This window comes from Chinchilla lanigera, unplaced genomic scaffold, assembly GCF_000276665.1.
Source record: "Chinchilla lanigera isolate Chin_1 unplaced genomic scaffold, ChiLan1.0 scaffold00037, whole genome shotgun sequence".
NCBI classification, from domain to species: Eukaryota; Metazoa; Chordata; class Mammalia; order Rodentia; family Chinchillidae; genus Chinchilla; species Chinchilla lanigera.
Window position 1 is genome coordinate 539,400 of NW_004955438.1, and position 20,077 is coordinate 559,476.

Below are 20,077 nucleotides of genomic sequence, written 5' to 3' on the forward strand. Positions count from 1 at the left end.
GCTGTAACATTATTAGTGCACAGGAAGGGGCAGCAGCAGCAGTTTTCCTCACCTCTCCCATAGCGGGGCTGCTCCAGGATGCCTCTCTGAGAGGCTCCAAACTGCCTTCAGTTCTCCCTGACAGCTCTTCAGGCTTGTCTTCTTTCATGTCCCTGCTCTGCCCTCTGCTTCACTGATAAACTCTTAGGTGTGCGCATCGGTTTAACATTTCCAGTGTCTTCTCATTCCACTAGGCAAAGTGCTGGAGGCTGAGACAGTAAGCACTGTTTTTTTTCATGCTACAGTACTAGGGATTGAACCCAGACCCTGTGTATTGTAGACAAGCACTCTGCCACTAAACTATAATCCCAACATTATTTGTTTGTTTTGAGACAGTCTTTCTAAATCAGCCAGGCTAGTATCAAACTTATGGTCCTCCTGCCTCAGCCTCCAGAGTAGCTGGGATTAGAAAGTGCACCCTCATACCTGACCCAGGTTCCATTCTTTAGCAAGGCATGTGGGCTAGAGGCAGCGGAGGAAGTCTGGACATTTTACCACCTCATATATTTTATTTTGCCTTGGTGGCCAATTCACTTTACCTTTAAGGCGTGGAAACCATCCAGAAGAGCAGCTCCTCCCCGTCCTGAAGCATTGCTGTGCACCCTGTGGCTCTGTGGAACCAAGGGGACGCTCCAGGGACCCACTGCGTGGACCTACCTGAGGCTCAAAGCCTGTGACAGCTGTTCTCAGCCTTGTTTTAGCAAATACCCAGGCAGGCAAATCCTTTGCAAGTCTGTGTGCTCTCTCCCTTCCGTGGCTCCTGGCTATTCCTGACCGATTCTGGTCCCTTTGCCCCCTCTCTTAGTCTCGTTCATCCATCACCTGGCAGGGAGCTGGATCAGGGGGTCACACAGGGAGCTCCTAGAAGAGCAGAGAGGATAGACATTGAACTAGTGGTTTATGCGTGTATCATACACAGGAGGCTTTCTGTGGCACATGGAGAGTGTGACGGGAACCAAGCTGCCCTTTGGTGGGGAGATCACTGGGACCTGTGTCTCAAGGAGGTCATCCCTGCAGAAGCAGGTTGAGGCTGAGACCAGGTGAGGCGGGAGGAGGGAAACAGTAGGTGCTGATGTGTTCCGGGCTTGCTCAATAAGCTGGAAGACCGTCAGGTTGGTTGCTTGTGGCAGAGGGTGAGGAAGAAAGAAGGCTGGAACGGGAGGGGCCAGATCAGGTCAGGCTTTACCAGCCTTGTTAAAGATGCTGCTCAACAATGGGAAGAAAATGGGAAACACTGCAGAGTTCCAGGCAGGGATGCCTTGGTCAGATCCGAACTACTGGGGTGAACGAAGGGTGGGTTTTAGGTCCAGACTGGCCTGAACTCTGGAGTCTCTGCTCTGCCAGCCTCTTCCCCTCCACCCTGGTGATGGTGCTCAGGAGTAACGTCAGTGGGCTGCTCGCCGTGTCCCGGACACATTAGTAACACAGCAGCGCTTCCGGCCCATGAGGAGTGTTTGATGCAAGCACCGCCACATGCCTGCGATGGAGACCAAAACTGAGCATTTTTTATCAACCTGCTTAAGGTTGCAGAGGTCAGACTCGAATCCAGACCTGTATGACTTCATCAAAATCTTCCCCTCATTCTACTCGTACCGCATGTCAAGCTGGTCGTCTAAAGGGTCAGTTGCATAGTGGCCACTCAGCAAGAGTCCCTTCCTTCGTCCCTCCTTCTCCAACAGCCAGGACCTACACGGCCTCCAAGGGGCCACTTCCAGCCACAGATGTCTGCACACCCCCTACTGCCAGGGTGGGTTGTCTAACATTTCCCTCAAGGCAGGATGGGGCTGAGGGAGAGAGCAAGGTCCTGCACTTGGAGGAGGCTTCTGTGCCCCGAGGCAGTGGGGCCGGATTGGAAGTGACTTCGCCCAAGGTCCTGTCTGATTTCACCGAGCTGAAATGATGCTGCTGGCCTTCAGACCACACTGCTGGGGACAAAATTCCAGGAACTTCCAACCTTATCCAGGATTATGATGACATTTTAATCATCATCCTAAGGGTCCCTGGGTGGGGAGAGGTTTAGACTCACAATAAAAGGAAAAAATCTCGACTGTGTGATGCTGGAGGTCAGAGTCCAGACGGAAGGAATCCCACGCCCCAACTCGAGCAGGGAGATCTTAAAGGGTGCACCCTGGGAAGCGCAGGTGGCAGGTAGGTCTGCAGCCGGTATTTTGTGTCCCTCAAGCCAGGTCTCGGGGGCCGGTGCTGGCTAAGATCATGCTCCTCTCCTAGTCACAGGCCTCCCACAGGGCACACACAGGGAGGTACCAGGACCTGGTATAGAGGAGGGCCCGGGGACCCTTGCCTGGCCTTGGTCAGGGACCTGCGTCCTTCATCCCCTGCCCCATACAGCCCATGGCTCCATGCAGAGATCCTGGCCGTGGGGTGGGGCAGAAAGCCAGCAGAGGACAGCAACCTGGACAGACATGGGGAGTGCTGCCCCACCCGAAAGCAAGCTGGACTCAGGAGAGACATTCCTAGGAGGAGACAAAACTCCTCCGTTTCCTCTGGAAATTGCTTTGTTTAATATGCAAAGTGCAGATGTGTTTAGATGACATCTCAACATCCATCACCCTATGCAAATGCCGACCCTGGGGAAGAGGAGCCCCTGTAAGTCACCCAGGTCCCTTAATCAGGTGTGTGTGGGTGATGGCAGGCCAGGGGAGCAGCACGGAGGTGGGTGACAGCTCACCACAACCAGAGGCTTGATAAGGCGGGTAGGGAGGGAAACTGGTGCTGGGAGGGAGATAGGTAGGTCCACATCTGTATCCAGAGTAGGACCAGCTCTGCCACCTGCACACCCCTGAAGGGTGGCAGCTCCTGAACACAGGATGCCACGGCTGCTATAGGCAACTGTCTGATCTACATTCTGTTTCTGTCCGGGGGTGACAGCTCCCAAGAACGAGGTGCCCGTGGATGAAAAGAAAAGCAAGAGAAAAAAGAAAAGAGAGGCATAATTCTGGGATCAGGGGGTTTGCAGCCTCTCAAACTGCAGCCTCGATTACCAATCTCAGGCACCTTTTATTGAGCTAGAACAAAGGGAGTAGCTAGTACAAATGGGAGGATACCAAACATTTTAGCAAGGATAATACAGCTCAATTATCATAAGTATGAGATTTGACTTAGTAAGCCATCATGTTATCATTCCTTCGGGCATGTTTCAGTAAAGCATTTAGTGTTGACCTCGGGTCTTTTAACAAGGACATACGTTTTGCAATCTTATCCTTCCCACTAATGCTTTTGCTAAACTCCCTCCAGAACTAAATAATCACATGGCTTGATGAGGCCTGAGGCAATACATTGAAAGAGTAATTAAAGAATTATCCTTCTCCACATGTAATCCAACACACGCCTGTAATCCCAGTATTTGGGAGGCTGAGGCAGGAGGATCGTAAACTCAAGGCCACTCCGGGCCATATAATGAAGGCTTAAGAAACCCTAACAAACTGTAAACAAATCATTGTATGTCCTCAGTGCTTTCTCTAACTAAAGAATGTCCTTTTCCACAGGCAACCAAAAGACAGAGCTCTGAACAAGTTGCTGCTGGACAGTGAATTAAAAGTCTTCTGAGGGTAATGGGGGAGGCAGAAAAGATCAAAGTATACATATGCATGCATGGATATACACAGAGAAACCCATTATTCTGTATAGTTAATACACACTATTTATTTATTTAGAGACAAGGTCTCGCTATGTAGCCCAGGCCGTCCTCAAACTCACTGTGATCCTCCTGCCTCAGCCTCCCAAGCACTGGGATTACAGGTGTGCGCCACCACACCCAGCAACAAATATGCACATTTCGGAAAAGCCTTCTGAGGGAGTTCAAAGGAAGTCCTTACCTGAAAACTCTGCCCCAGGGAAAATGGTGAAACTGAAACCCTGTCACCCAAATCTGCCATCTGCTACCTCAATCAATCCTCCGACCATAGTCTTTAGTGACAAAAACTCATGATCCTGGGAGCATTTCCAGATAAAACACAAGAAGCAAGTTAACTTCGAATTTCAGAGAAATCATGAATAATTTTCTAGTATGTCCCAACTGTTGTATGGGACTGTGGTTGTTTACATGAAACTTAAATTTAACTTGGTGTCCTCTATTAATATTTATTAAATCTGGCAACTCCACATCTTGGAAAATATCTTCCTTTTCTTTCTGTACACATCTAATCACAAAATCGTAGGCTGACGCTGCTTCTCTTCCTTCCTTCCAGGACGGCCTTGAACTTGTGACCCTCCTGCCTCATCTTCCAAGTAGGTGGGATATGAGGTGTGTGCCACTGCATGTGACTGGGTCTCTAAATAAGGCACAACATACTCACATACAATCTCTCCAAAAAAGACCAGAGCTATAAATGCCTAGGCTTTGATTGGAAAATACCTCACAGGGCTGGGAGCTGACCCAGCAAGCCAAACCTCTTCTTAAGCAGAGAATGTAGGTTAGAGGCTGTGGAGGAAGAGTGAAAAACCTCATCACCTGTCACCTCTGTTGTAAATTCACTTCATACGCGAAGAGCAGAAGCCACTGGGATCCGGGAGGGATGCCCTGTCCCGCCTGAGGCTTTGTCACACATCACTGTTCCACAGAGCCAAGACATGCCAGGAAACATCATGCGGGACAGAAAATATCAGTGCAGCAGAGTTAATTTGCACTTGAGCACCAGTCACAGCAATTATGTTGTGTGCCAGTCCAGAGGACAGGTGGCTGCAGCCCTTCTAATTGTCAGGTCACCAGCTGACAACCTTTTCTGAAATTCTGTGCAGCTACCTCCACAGAATGCCCGGATGCCTCGGGTGCACCAAGTGTTGACATACAGCTACCTCCAGAGGTCCCTGAGGGTGGCACTCGGACCTCTACCATTGAACTGCAGCCTAGCCCTAAATGCCTGTCTTTTAAAATAGTAGGAAGCAGCCACTTGCAACTCACATGCAAATTATTTTCTCTCTCCCACGACAAATCAGTGACCAGCCACAAAAGGGAGACCATTTCTAAGGAATCTGAGTTGTGAACAAATTCTGGGAACTGTGTCCTTGCATAACACGAATGGCTTCATGTATCAAATATAGGAAGTCCAAATGGAGTCCTGAAAGTGCTCTTTGTTGTCCTCTCATTTCTCAGGCTTGGGAGCTGCCTTTCCAGAGATAGAATACAGATTGCCATGTACGCCTGTGTAATCCTAGCAGCCAGTCCAGGACAAAATAGGTCCCCGATTTTCTGTAGCCAAACCAAGATGTCTCCCGGTTTCTTTTGGATCTGTAATCCCATCTTTTCATGTTTTACAGTTCTAGCATGTATTTGTTGGTAATGGCGACAGTGATTGCTCCCAACAAAAGTCTCCCTCCAGCCATGGAACAGGCAGAGCCTAGCAGTGGCAGCCATGGCTCCTCATGGCCTTCCAAGAGTGCAAGTTGCCAGCCAGTAGTCTGAGCTGTCCCCTAGGGGTGTCCGTGCTGGTGATGAACCTCAGCCCCACACCCTCAGGTCCACTGTGGGCCTTACCTCTGAGATCGGAAGGCTAAAATCTTCCAGAGGCAATAAGTACACATCCAGTGAGTGACTAGATAATGAAATCCCTCATTTGATGGTGAAATCTACTCCTGTTTCCGAGCAGGTCAGCTTGGGTTCTCTGGGAACCAGATGCTGAGATGGAGCTAGGAAGCAAGAGTGGGGAATGGTGGGCTGGACAGTGTCCCCAAAATTTATGTCCACCTAGAGCCTCATAATATGACCTCATTTGGAAATAGGAGCTTTGCAGGTGTAATGAGTTAAAGATCTCAAGACAAAATCATTTTGAGTACCCTAAATCCACTTATAACAACAGAAGACCCAGAGAGACCCACACGATGCAGCTGTGTGAAGATGGAGGCTGTGATTGCAGCGATGTGGCTACAAGCCAAGGGATATCGAGGCTTGCAGGTTACTCCCAAAAGCTAGGAGAAAAGCCTGGGACCGATTCTCCTTCAGGGCCTCCAGAAGTATCACCTCTGCTGACACTCTGACTTTGGAACTCTGACATCCCGAACTGGGAGAGATTAGATTGTTGTTGTTCGCAGCTACTCCATTTGTGGTCATTTGTTTCAGTGGCCCCAAGAAACTAATCCTGTAAAAGATAAATGGCCCCAGGAGAAGTGGGCAGAGACAGCCTCTGGCTGTGCACAGCTCTGTGCCCAGCTCTGTGTGCCTATCCCCACTACCCACAGATTCAGTTCTTTCTCCACCCTCTTCACTTCCAAGAAAATTTTTATACTCCTAGCTTCATCTCGGCCTCTGATTGTGGAAAACTTCAGTGACAGTCTAGGCCACCCAGTAGGGAGCCCTGGAACAAACACTGTCCCCCAGGGACATCCCACGTTAGGCAGAAATGGCCAGACCAGTGCTCAGTCTTTGAAGCTGCCCAGGAAAAAGGTGGCCTTGACTCAAACTATGGAGTGGATCCAGAAGGTGCCACATATGGAGGCCCCCAGAAGCAGTGAGGCATGTTCTGGCTGGAGGAAAGCGAAGTGGGCAGACCCCGTTGCTGGCCTTAGCCAGATGCCGCATGCCCATCCGGGCTTTCCTCTAGCTTTCTCACTCGTGAGCATTTCCGCAGCTTCCCACTAGGACCCTGGATTTCCAGTACAATTTGTCTCGTGTTGCAGCGCTCCTGCCGTCCCCTACCCTGGGGGAAACTGCTCAGCCTCACTGAGGAAGCAGTAGGAACACAGCTCTTCAGGGTTCCTTCCTACACTCAGTAGTAGTCACTGGGCTCCTGCTGTGTGTCCCGTACTGAGCCAGACACAGAGGACACAGTAATAAGCACGGCAGGCAAGGCCCCTAGTCCCCAAGGCTTGCACACTAGTTAGGGGAGACAGAAAAGAAGAGACAGAGGATGACGATGAAGGAGAAAGAGGAAGAGAAAGATCAAAAGGAGAAGGAAGAAACAATAAAGTAAGGGTAAGGGTAAGCGCCACAAAGGAACAAAGGGACTGGAAGAGAGAGTCATGGGAGATGGTGGGGAGGCCTACTTCAATGGAGCCAACACCGCTTCCTTTCAATTCAAAATTCTCTTCTCCCTCCACACACCAATTCCTTCCTTTCCCCTGTTTTGATTTTGTTTGTTTTTTTTGGTTTTTCTCCGGTACCGGGAACCGAACTCACGACCTTGCGCTTGCCAGGCAGGCGCTTTTGCCGCTGAGCTAGATCCCCAGCCCCTCCCCTGTTTTGAAATAGATGTGTTCTGATGTCTCTGTGACTTGGCCCTGCTGCACTAGCCTCCTTCCAGACTTTGTTCCATGACAGTTTCCTCTCTTGTACCTCCAACCTGCTGATAGCACGGGCTTGCCCTCCTTCACCTTCAAGCCAGCTCGTACACAGCAGCTTCTCTTCCAGCTCTGCCCTCAGCCCTTCCTTTCTGTTCTCAGCAACTCTTTCCCAGAGGTAGCTGATGCTTTCACTACCCTCTTCCCACACCCTCCTTCTCCGCACCTGTCTTCCACCGCCCTCCACCCAGCCGTCCCTGCTCTTTCCAAGGCCATCAGGACTGCTTTCCCCACACGTGCGTCTTTCCCTCAGTCTCTGCTCATGTCTGTGTTTTGTGTCTCACTCTTTCTGCCCAGGGCTTCAATTCTTTCCTTGCTTGCACGCAGGTGCTTGTCATGACTGACCACTCCAAGCCTCAAGCACAGCGCTTTGCCCACAGGAACTGTGTGGCAAATGTTAATGAGTTGAATTCACCTGGGGCGCTTCTTGGGCTTCTGGGAACCACAAGGGAGTTTCCCTGAGGTAAAGAGAAGAGAGCTCCCCCCAGCGGTGGGGTAACAGGCAGGCTAGGTAGTTTGTGGGGGAGGGTGAGTGGGGTCCAGCGAGGAGGAAGGAGGACAGGCAGAGGTGTCAACTCCTACACGAAGATGATAAATGCTAACAGCTCTGGGAACAAAACCAAACATCCTTCACGCTGTCAGAGCGATGAAGCCAGCACCCTGCCAGCCACAGGCCCCAGACACTGCCTTGCCTTCAGGAGAGGCAGAGGCTCTCTGTCCGCTTCTGTTCTGAGTTAATGGCACAATCCATCTTCTTGGGGTGCCCTTTGAAACCGGGGGAAGGCAGCTCTGCTGGGGTTAGTGAGAGGAAGGGAAGTCAGCTCAAGCCAGCTGTCCTTCCCAGTGTCCCCTCCCTGAGGCAAGGTGGTCTTCTGTGACTCTGCTGGCCCCTTCCGTGCCTGTGGGGTGAAGCAGATGGGTTGGCTTCTTTTTGTGTTGGGGGGACTTTGTCTCACCTTCTTCCGTGGAGCACTACAATATTAACACAAAGATGTCCTAAGAATGAGCAAGCTTGCGTGCCGGAGGTGATGAGAAGGCTCCAGCACTGTTTGCTTTCTTGAAAGCGAGTGGAGTATGAAGTAATAAAAGCCCTGGAACCTGGCTGCATTCGGAGCTCAGCTTTGCCACTAAAGAGCCAAGGAAGTCATTTAATCTCACTGGGTCTTGGTGTCAAAATCTCTAAATCGCTGTGCTGAGTAAATGAATTCTAGGATATCTTCCAGTTTTCTCTGTTACACCTTGTGCAACATGGTAAGGGACATCCTTGGTTTACTCCAGGCTGTATTCCTGCTTTCTCTCCATGATGACAGCCCTCCATGTCTCTACTCCCTTTTTACTTCACCCCACTATCATCCTTTCCGCCATATGGGAGGCGTGGTCAGGACCTCAGCTCAGCCAATCAGACTCTGGGGCAGGGTCACATGATGGCAGCCTTCAAGGGACCCAGCTATCCGGCCTCCTTTGCTTCCTGAGGTCAAACTGTTCATCTTTTTTTTAACTCTGTAAAGACCCAGTGGTCCACTAATGAAGTCCCCTCATCCCCAGCACCAGTGTGCGCTGCTTGCAGTCAGTGATCTTGACGACCCTGAGTTACAATCTTGAGGCAGGAGGTGTCAGGCTTGTCAACTGTTATGGTTGATACATTGTATCAACTTGGGAGTCTAGAGGTTTGGTAAGTGACTCAGCAGGGAGCCAGGGTGCTTACTTTGTATTCTTCCTGAGCCTGTGCAAGAGAAAGGCATGCAGAGGGTGTGGGTGTAGAAGACCACTCCCCCCCCAAGGCGGGTAGGCTGCATTAGAAAAAAAAAAATTTAAAAAGGACTGGCTGCTGGTTCTTCAGAGGGGCTCCACTCTTCACCTTCATCTTGGTCATCTCCTGGCTTCTGGTGCAGACTGTTCAGCTTCTGCCTGAGACTCTTCAGTCTTCTGATATAGGGTCTCAGGCCTTTGTCATAGATTCTTCAACATTCTGTTGCAGACCCATCAACCTCCTGATAAAAACTTATGCATGGACACTGCAGTGAGCTCCAGGCCCGGGGCTGGGCTCTTCAGTCTCCAGCGTGCAGACTTCTGCATGCTTCCTCATTCAACTCTGTGGCTGACCATTGTAAGCCAAACTTAAAATTTCTTATACATTTGTGTATCTTGTGTTCTATCTGTTTCTCTAGTAAACCCTGACTGATACAGATTTTGGTACCAGGATTTGAGTATAAAAAGGATGAAAGGAGGTCATCTGGTCCCCTAGGGAGTGAGCCACAAAAGAACAGTTTTAGATGCATCTATACCCTTGTGGGACAAAGTTTCTCAAAGTGTAGTTGCCTAATGCTTTGTAGGTGACAGTTGGACATTTTAAATCTTCATTTTGCTTTATTTTACTTTATGTGCATTACAGGAAACAGCATTAGCATATTCAAATGCTTGATCTCATAGCTATTTATCATAGGAAGAAGCTAAAGTAGGGTACCTGAGGCTGAAAACTGAGTCTGTTTAAAGGCATTAAATAACAATACAGATGTAGCACAGATCTGGTGGATTTTTCAGGTGGAGCTGGAATAAACACCGCCTGCTCCTCTGTCCCTCCTGGGCAGGGCTGGTAAGGAACTATGCGGAGACTAAGCTCCTCCAGACAGGGGCTGGGCTTCGTGCACTCTCTGTGTCTGATGCAGAACTAGTAAGCAGGAAATACTGAAGACTTAATGACAGTTTAGGCCCTGTGCTGTTCTAGAAAATAATTAATACAGCGAACAGGGACAGACCTGACCAGAAACAGAGCATAGCACAAGCTCCAGCCCATCTTCCCAAACACGTTCACCGAATCAAACTGGTCAACCAGTCCCACCCACCCACCGGATAGATAGCCTCATACTATTCCTCTGCCCACTGCTGTCAGACCTCGTGGCCACTGCCTGGGTCAGAACACCAGTCTCTCTCATTGCATCGCCGTCTGCCACAATCTCTTATCTGCCTTCCTTGTCTTACCCATCTAGGGAACTTTTTTGAGTAAGAGCCAATGAGTGATTTCAAAATGCAGCTCCAGAAGTTCATGGTTTCTTGTTGCTCCAGGAAGAGGTTCATACCATTAGGACCACCACTGGGAAGGGTGATCTTGCCTCTGTCTACCTCTCTAGTACCAGCTTTACTGATTACCTGCCATACCCTGCATGCCAGCCCTATTATATCTTCCCTGAAATCTTGCCTCAGGGCCTTTGCCCATGCTATTCCCTCTTCTTGGAATGCCTTTTGCTCTCTTATCCTGCATCACTCCCTCTCATTCCTCAGCATCGCCTCCTTCAAGGAGCCAGTCCAGACTCCAGTTGATTGTGTACTTGTCTTCTGCCACATGAATCCTGAAGGTCTTTGGGACAGGGGCTGTGGCTTTTCCATCTGTACATTCCCAGGGCCCAGCCCAGTGATGGACTGAGAATAAGCCCTTAGCAAATGTTAAATGGTTGAGCAGCTGATGGTCACAGGTCCGGGAATACCCATGATGATGAGCTTGGGACCATGGAGTCTCTCTCTCCCTCTCTTTCTCTCTCTCTCTCTCTCTCTCTCTCTCTCTCTCTCTCTCTCTCTTGTCTTTTTGAGGTCTCTCTGAAGTTCAGGCTGGCCTTGAGCTCACTGTGTAGCTCTGCCTGGCCTCGAACTTGCAACAATGCTCCTGCCTCAGCCTCCCAAGTGCTGGATTATAGGTGTGCACCACCATGCCCGGCCCCACGGAGTCTCTTAACCTCTTTAGTGCTGTTCATCAAACAGTTCTAGCTTCCTATGTTCGGGGCACATGGTAGGACTCTATTCCTTGGCTCCCCTGTGGATGAGTGGGAACCATGCTTTCATTTCAGCCAATAAATTAGGCATGGATGTTCCAAGTACCACTTCCACATTAGCCAAAGCATTATAAGCACTTTTTCTCTCTCCCTGCTTTGACAATCTGCAGTAATCCCAGGAGTGGCTGCTTTACCAGTTCAGCTGTACAGTACCAACAATGCTGAGTAGAGACCTCGCTGATCTGTGATAAATGAAAAGTAAGCCTTTGTTAAAGCATACCTTTGATTTTTTAAAAAAAAACAGTGTAACATAGGCTGTCCCAACCGACACCCCCACCCATCTCACAGGGTTCCAAGGATTTCATCTAAATTACATTTGAGCCCTCTTCCCCCATTCTGGTCCAGTTCACCACCCATGCTGACACCAACTGAAAGCTCCCTTTCACCCGTAAGAAGGAAGGAAGAAGGAAGGAAGGAAGGAAGGAAGGAAGGAAGGAAGGAAGGAAGGAAGGAAGGAAGAAAGAAAGAAGGAGTCATATCAGTAACCTGGAAAATCCAGCTCAACAAGCAATAGGAATCCAGGTGTGGTGGTGCACACCTGTGATCCCAGCACTTGGGAGGCTGAGCCAGGAGGATCTCCATGAGTTTGCGGCCAGACTACACTACAAAGTGAGACCCTGTCTCAGTAAAACCAAAAGTAAAACCAAATCAAAACAAAACACCCACAACCACTAAGAGGACATAACCTTAAGAAACGTGAAGTCCGTGGTAAGGCTGTGAGGTCCGTGAAGGCACGCAGCCCTCCTTCACAGAGCTGGGTCGTGGTCTCTGTCTTCTACACAGCCAGCTCTTTAGGGTCCCCGACACTCACAGGACATTTGCCTGCTAAGTCTAAGCCTTCTTTCCCCTGGCCCCATTCCTAACTCACGTGCACTCTGGGGTGCGCTACATGGGTATTACACCCATGCTGGAAGGGGGCACATCTCCCACAGTATCACACCCAGGCCACCTACCCAATCGCCTTCCATAGCAGGGGCTCACACCCTTCACACTGCGCAAAATGCCCCTCTGCTAGTCTCCACTGTGCTTGCCAGTGTTGTCTGGATGGTTCCCCGTCCCGTCCCGTCCCGTCCCATCCCTCCCCGTCCCGTCCCGTCCCATCCCTCCCCGTCCCGTCCCGTCCCATCCCTCCCTGTCCCGTCCCGTCCCATCCTGTCCCGTCCCGTCCCGTCCCGTCCATCTCCCACGTCAGGACTTACAGTGGGTGCCAGCTGCCCCCAGATGCATCTTGATTCAGCCTCTGATCTCTGGGGTCCTGCTGTTGGGTCCTTGTGCTTCCTTCTTGGGGGACATATGCCACATAAAACTATGTTTGAGGCCTTCTCTTGTGTCTATTACTCTTCATTAAGCCTTATTAGAATGCCACCGAATAATTTTATTCTAACGCACCATGAAATGATTAAGAATAATGGTGATTTCCACTTCTCTTACCCTCTCTCCCCTACCTCCTCTTTCTCTCCTCTCACAGAAAACCCACGTGTTTGCTTCCTGCAGGTGCTTAGCCTGACTGTCTTCCTTTCACTGGGTACTGGGAAGACCTCATGCGGAGAATGACCTCCATGGTCATAACACTCTGGCATTTTTGTCAAAAGATTCTCAGTATCAGTCCCTGAATATGACAGGAAATATTGCTGATGGGAGTGGGGACAAGACAGAGGCAGAGAGCACCCTTTATGTGGGGCACACATTGAGGGGTGCTCTCTTGTTCATGTGCTGGTTTTGTTTACACAGTGTCCCTGCAGGATAAGTGATGTTATAACGATCACCCCCATTTTACAGACAAGCAAATTGAGGTTCTGTTTCCTTGAGGCATGAGATCATGTGGAAAACCACTTTCATTAGAAAAGCATCACATATGTGTAAAGAATGATGATCACATGTTCACGGCACTGGGGGCCCCAAGGAGATGCTGGCAGCTTTCAGAGACTAGAGCCTAATTCCATCTTTCTGTGAGTGGTGTGCACATGGTCACCTTCTATCTCCTCTCCTCTCCACTCCTCTTTCCTCTTCTCTCCCTTCTCTTCCTATCACCTCAACTTATATATGATCCCAAATGGTCACTAGCCCCAACTTGGGCTTCACAACTCTTGTGTCTCTCCCCAAGAAGCTCAATTCTATAGTCTCACCCCCATTCCAAAATTCCCGAAGAGGAACCTGTAGTCTCAGTCTGTCCTTTTCAAGTTTGCACACCAAAAGTTGCAGATCACTGGCTTGAGCGGTGGATTGGAGTCAGGAGCCATCCTTGGCACACTCAGGGGCTGGCAGGATAAGGACCACACGATGTGATATGCAGATCTGTCGCCAGATATTGTTATTTACTAAGTACAGTATTTTTATTTAAGCCAAGGGACTTCTCAGCCTTATGCACCTCCTGTAGTCTTTTCCTGAGTAAAACAGCTAAGAGATTATCCTGATTGGATGGCAGGAGCCTTGCTAGCTATAGCAGACTATGCAGAGCACAGGGATGAACTAAGCCTAGTTGCTGGGCTGAAAGTTGCCTTGGAGAGACTGAGGGGCTGGAGGGAAATCGGACTAGAGGATGAGCCCAGAGGAGATCCCTAGAAGTGAGGCCTATGTAGGGCCCCAAGGTGAAGGCTTCCGGGGGTTTTGACAGCCTGGGAGCCCTGTCCTGTGGGCCCATCATGTGCACTAACTCCTCCTACCTCCCATGAGCTGCCTGAGTGGTCTTTGTGCCTCTGGATGGTCAGCACCAAAGGAGTGAGCTAGAAAGACAGCCAGAGGAAGAAGAAGCTGGAGGTGCTGTCCATCTAGAGAGCACCGAGCCTGCAGCGTGGCTCGGGGAGCAAGGCCAGGAGAGAAGGGGAGAAAGCGAAACCAGGTGCCTCTTCTCAGAACCCTCCTTCGGTGGCTCCCACAGGACATCCCCATGTGCAGAAAGCGCTTCCTCCCCCACACCCGGCCACTGCACAGACTTGCCCAGCCCTGCTGGAAAGCCGAGGTAAACCCCTGAGCACTGGGACTTTGAAGCTCCCTGTCCTTAAATAGGTAGGCTCCTAGCTTCCTAGCTGGGCATGGTGGTGCACAGCTGCAATCCCAGGGCTCTCGGAGGCTGAGACATGAGGACAGCAAGTTCAAGCCCAGCCTGGGCTTCTTAATGATTTAGTGAGGCCCTGTCTCAGAATTTTAAATGAATGAATGAATGAATGATTGAATGATTGAATGGGTGGGGCTGTAGTTTAATGTGAAGTCCACTACCTAAACAAACGAACAAGCAAATAAACAATGTCCAACCTGCATCCACCCTTGCACAGAAAGATCCTCGAAGGTCTAGTGACAAACGGAGCAGCATCTCCTTGGTGTAGGGGGAGGAGCGTGAACTGGAACCAGCGGGATCCGGGAAGGTCTCAGCCTGGTGCGCCCTCACTTCTGCCATATGTCAACTGGGAATTGTCCTGCTTACCTTAGAAGATGGGCGTTTCATACACAGGGCTAAACACATAATGGATGCTACACTGGAAGTAAACTCAGTTTTATTCCTATGAATATCGATTACTTAACTTAGATTTAAAAGATACCTTTAGTATCTTTTAAGACAGATTTAGGATGGTAGCTGCTCCGTGTCTGTGTACTGAAGACAATGCCACTGTCTTCTGGGTTCCGTTGTCACTGTGAGTTTCCGGTATGAGTATGTGTGCTGCCGACGCGAGTGCTGAGCTCCCATTGTTACTACTAGTGAATTGTGTTTCCATTACTGTTAAGAGAGTCATCACCCAATTACTGTTCTTCTGTGATGTGTCTTTTCTCTCTAGTTATTTAAAAAAATCTCTTTTTCTTTGATCCTTTGCAATTTTACTGGGATACATTAGGTATGAATGTCACATGTTATAGTTGGGGTTTGTTGGACATCCAGGATGTGAGGATTTATGTCTTTCTACAAGCCTGGGAAGTCCTCAAACTGACTTCTTTTGGCACTACCCTTCCTCATTCTCATGAGTTCCTTTGGGACTTCATGCTGCCTCCCAAGCCTCTTTAACGTCCTTTTCATCTTGTCTATGTCTCTGTCTTTTTAAACTAAATCCTGGAAAAGGTTTAAATCCATCTATCATACTTTCTAGCATTTTTCTCTGGAGCCGTGTCTTATCTTCTATTTAATCCGTCCACCGATGCTTTAAGTGTAATGATAATGTTTCCTATTTCTTTAGGTTTCATTTATTTTATTTACATGTGCTCAAATGGCTTTTTATAATTTTGGGTTCCTTGCTCTTATTTAAAAACCTTTAATTCATTGTACATATATTCATAGTAGGTGGGAAAATGGTTCTGCCTGTGGTCTACCCCTGAGATGGTTACTCTTGATTCTTAACTTGACTGGCCTGAGAAAGTTCTAGGAGATTTGTTAGGTACACTGCTGGGTGTGTCTCAGTGGGTCATGGGGGGTTGGCCAGGGGACCACATCTGGTCCATGGCCCCTTTCTTTCTGGGCTCTTCCTCTGGCTTCTGTTTTCTGGATGCAGAGCTGAGCAAATTTCCTCCGCCATGCCCTTCTGTCACGATGTCTCTGCCTTGAGGTCCACTGACCGTGGGCCAAAACCTCCAAAACTGTGAGCCAAAAAATGGTTCTCCTCCTTTAAGTTTCAGGCCTTAGATATTTCATCCCAGCAACAGAAAGACTGGCCAGTGCCAGTCCCCTCCCATCCCAACTCCAGAGCTGGGAATATGTGAAGTTTCATGGCAAAGGAAAATTCAGATTGCAGATAGAACTAAAGCAGCTGATTGTCTGATTTTAAAACAGATTGTCTTGGACTGTAGAATAGGTCCATTATTATTTTCATTTAGATAGTCAACCATTTCACTGCTGTATAACTTTTTAAAAATATAAACTTTTAATTTAAGATAACTGTGAATTCATAGGCAGTTGGAAGAAGCAGAAGCTTTCTCTTCTAAGCTATTTAGTTTTCCTCAATAGTAACAATGTGCAAAACAGCAGGACAGTATCAAAACCAGGTGCTGACAACGACACAGTCCAGATGCAGGGCATTTCTCCCCACGAAGATCGCTCAAGTTGCCCTTTGGTTGCCCCCCATTTTCTTCCTACCTCTATCCTCTCCTTAGCTTCTGGCAGCCACTAATCTGTTCTCCATTTCTATGATTTTTTTCACTTAAAGAAAATTATAGAATTGGAGTAATACAGCATGTGACCCATTGAGACTGACTTTTCTCATCAACATAATTCTCTGGAGATTCACCCAGGTTGTTGCCTGAACCAAGATTTCATGCCTTTTAATTACTGTGTAGTGCGCCATGGCAGTGGGGGTGACACAATTTGCTTAACCATTCTGTCTTTGAAGGACATGCAGGTTGTTTACTGTTTGGGGCCATTGTGAGTGAATAAACCTACCACAGACGTTAATGTACAGGCTTTTGTGTGATCGCTCATCCTTCTTTCTCGGGATAAGCGCCCAGGAGTACAATGGCTTGGCCATCTGGCAACTGCCTCTTTCGTATTTGTGGATGTTGCCAATCTGCTCTCAAAAGTGGCCGCACTAGTTTACCTTCCTTCCACCAATGTATGAGGGGTGTAATTTCTTACCGTATTTTCCGGCATTAGAGATTACCACTAATTTTTATATTAGGTATTCTCATAGATGTATAATTATATCCCATTATGATTTTTGATTTACAGTTCCCTAATATTAATAATGTTGAACATCTTACCTTGTGCCCTTTGGCCACTTGTGTGTCCTCATTTGTGAAAAATGTCTTTCTATCTTTTGTTCACTTACTGTTGAATATTTTTTCAGGGTAGTAACAACAAAAAACCATTGCGTCGTAAGAATTCTTTATTGTGTTCTAGACACTAGACTCTAATCTTTTGTCGGGTATGTTCTGCGAATATTTTCTTCCAGGCTGTGCTTTGTCTCCTTATCATTTTAAGTGAGTCTTCCATAGAGCACAGCTTTAGATTTGATGAGGTCTAATTTATTAATTTTTCCTTTCAGGAATTGGGCTTTTGTCATCAAAAATTCTGCCTTTAGCCCTAGATGTTGAAGATTTTCTCCTATGTTACCTTTTAAATGTTTCATAGTCTTATAATTTACATTTAAGTCAACAACCCACTCTGAGTGTAAGAGCTGGTTGAAATCCTTCTTCCTTTTTTTGCCTCCTTCTCCCTTTCCTCTCCTTTCTTTTTCCCCTTCTATATTTCTTTTTTCTTCTTATGTTGTCTATGGATGTTTGATAACTTGAGCATCATTTATTGAAAAGGCGCCTTTTCCTCCACTGAATTTCCTTTACATCTTTGTCAAAAGTCAGTTGGAAACTGGTATAGTGGGACACACCTATAATTCCAACTCTCAGGAGGCTGAGGCAGGATGATCATTGTGAGTTTGAGGCCAGCCTGGGCTATAAAGTGAGTTCAAGTTCAGTCTGAACTACACAGTGAGACCCTATCTAAAAAAAAAAGGGGGTGTCAGTTGGGCATGTTTGCAAGGTGTCTGTTTCTGGTTTTTTTTATTCTGCTTCATTGACTTATGTCTTTCCCTCCTACTTTTGAATACTGAAGTATATATGCTGATGAAGTGAGCACAAGTTGCAAATACTGAAGAACTGATGCAAATACTTCTTCAAACACTTGAGAGATTTATCCAGTGACACTCTAGGCCCAGAGAGTTCTCTTTGGGGTATTTTGAATTATAAGTTCAGTTTCCTCAAAAATTATAGCACTATTCAAATTATTTCATAATTGATGAGTTATAATTTGTGTTTTTAGAGAATGAGTACATTTCATAAAAGTTGTCAAATGAATGTGATTGCATAACAAATATCTGAGATAATCAACTTATAAAGAGAAAGGTTTACTTTGGCTCTCATTTTTGGAGGTTCCAGTCTATGAACAATTGTCTCCATTGCTTTAGGGTCTGTGGAGAGTCAGCCCGTCATATTGACAGTACATGCAGAACCAAACTGTTTACTACATAGGCAGGAAGTCAAAGAGAAAGAGGAAGAGAATGGAATCCCACAGTCCGCTTCGAGGCCACCCCTCCAGTCACCTAAAGACCTCCCATTAGGCCCTACCTCTTAAATGTTATACCACCTCCCAGTGCCATCCGGCCTTTAATACTTCCACCTTTGGGGCACACTTATCCATAGCAAGAGTTGTTAATGGTATTCTCTTGTTAGTTTTTTGAGGTCTAAACCATCCATAGTGCTGTCCCTTATTTCACTTCTGATATTTGTAATTTGTATTTCCTCCCATTTTTTTCTTTGTCAGTCGTACTAGAAGTCTGCAATTTTATTGCAATTTTCTTTTTTTTTTTTGAGCTTTCACATTACATTTTCTTTTTTTATTTTAAAGAGAGTAGTAAATGAGAAACAAACAAACAAAATAGAACAGTAGCAGCACACCAGTATCATGAACACAATTTTCAAAGAACCAGAACTTTAATTCACTGATTTAAATTTTTTCTGTTTTTAATTTCACCGATTTTTGTTGTTTATTAGTTTCCTCTTTCTGTTTGTTTTGGGTTTATTTCATTTTTGTAGGATCTTGAGGAGACAGCTTAGATTACTGATTTAAGACTTTCCTCTTTTTAAGGTAACCATTTAATGCTGCACAGCATGGGTTTAACTACATCTCACAAATTTAATATGCTGCATTTTTATTCAGTTCATTTTTTTGCTCTTGAGAAATTCCTTTTTTTTTTTTTATCACTGGAGATGGAACCCAAGCCTTTGCACTGAGCTACATCTTCCATCCTTTTTTATTTTTTATTTTGAGACAGGATCTTGCTAAATTTCTAAAACTGGGCTCAAACATAATCTTTTTGCCTCAGTTTGCCAGAAAGCTGAGATTATAGGTGTGTACTACCATGCCTGGCTGAAACATTTCTCTTTGATATATGGATTATGTAGTGTATCATTGAGTTTTCATGTACTTGGAAATTTTCCAAGTTTTCTTTCTTTCTTTCTTTCTTTCTTTCTTTCTTTCTTTCTTTCTTTCTTTCTTTCTTCTTTCTTTCTTTGAGACAGCATCTCACTATGTAGCTCAGGCTGGCTTTGAACTCACTACAAGCTGGCCTTGAACTGACAGTGATCCTCCTGCCTCAGCCTCCTGAGTGCTGGGATTACAGGTGTGCATCAGCACTCCTGGTTAATTATTGTTATTAATTTGTAGTTTAATTTATTTTTTAAAAATTTACTTTAAGAATAAAAGAAGGAAAACATATTAACAAACAGACATCCATTTACAAAACAGCATGAGAACAATACATGCAATTCAGAGTTACAGACAAAGTGGTAGGAAATTAACAATTGTTGTTGTAGTGTATATTGATATCTTCAAAGTGGTTTCTCAGGAAAACAAATAGAGACATGCAAGATTTTAATCAGATAAAATTCTGTTAAATTTGTTGAGATTTATTTTATGGTTCAGGATATGGTCAACTCCAGTATTTGTTACATGGACAGTTTAAATGAATACATATTCTGCTTTGTGGGATGGGTATTGTATAAATATTGATTAGATACTGGGCTACATGAGTATTGTATAAATATTGATTAGATCCATGGGCAACACAAGTGAGTTCAAGGCCAGCCTGAACTGCATAGTGAGACCCTGTCTCAAAAAGACAAATAAATAAATAAATAAATATTGATTAGATTCTACTGATTTATGACATTGTTGAGTTCTATATACTTGTTAGCTTTCTATTCAGTTTTCCCATCAATTATTGAGAGAGGGGTATTGGAGTTCCAACTATAACTATGAATTTCTCTATTCCTCTTTTTCATTTTATCAGCTTTGGTGTTACATATTTTGCAGTTCTATTATTTGGTGCATGCACACTTTGGATTACCATATCTTTTTTAAAGGTACCTCTTTGTCTCTGGTAATTTTCTTTGCTCTGAAGTTCACTTTATCTGATATTAAAATTTCTGGTTTCTTCAGAGTACTATTTGTT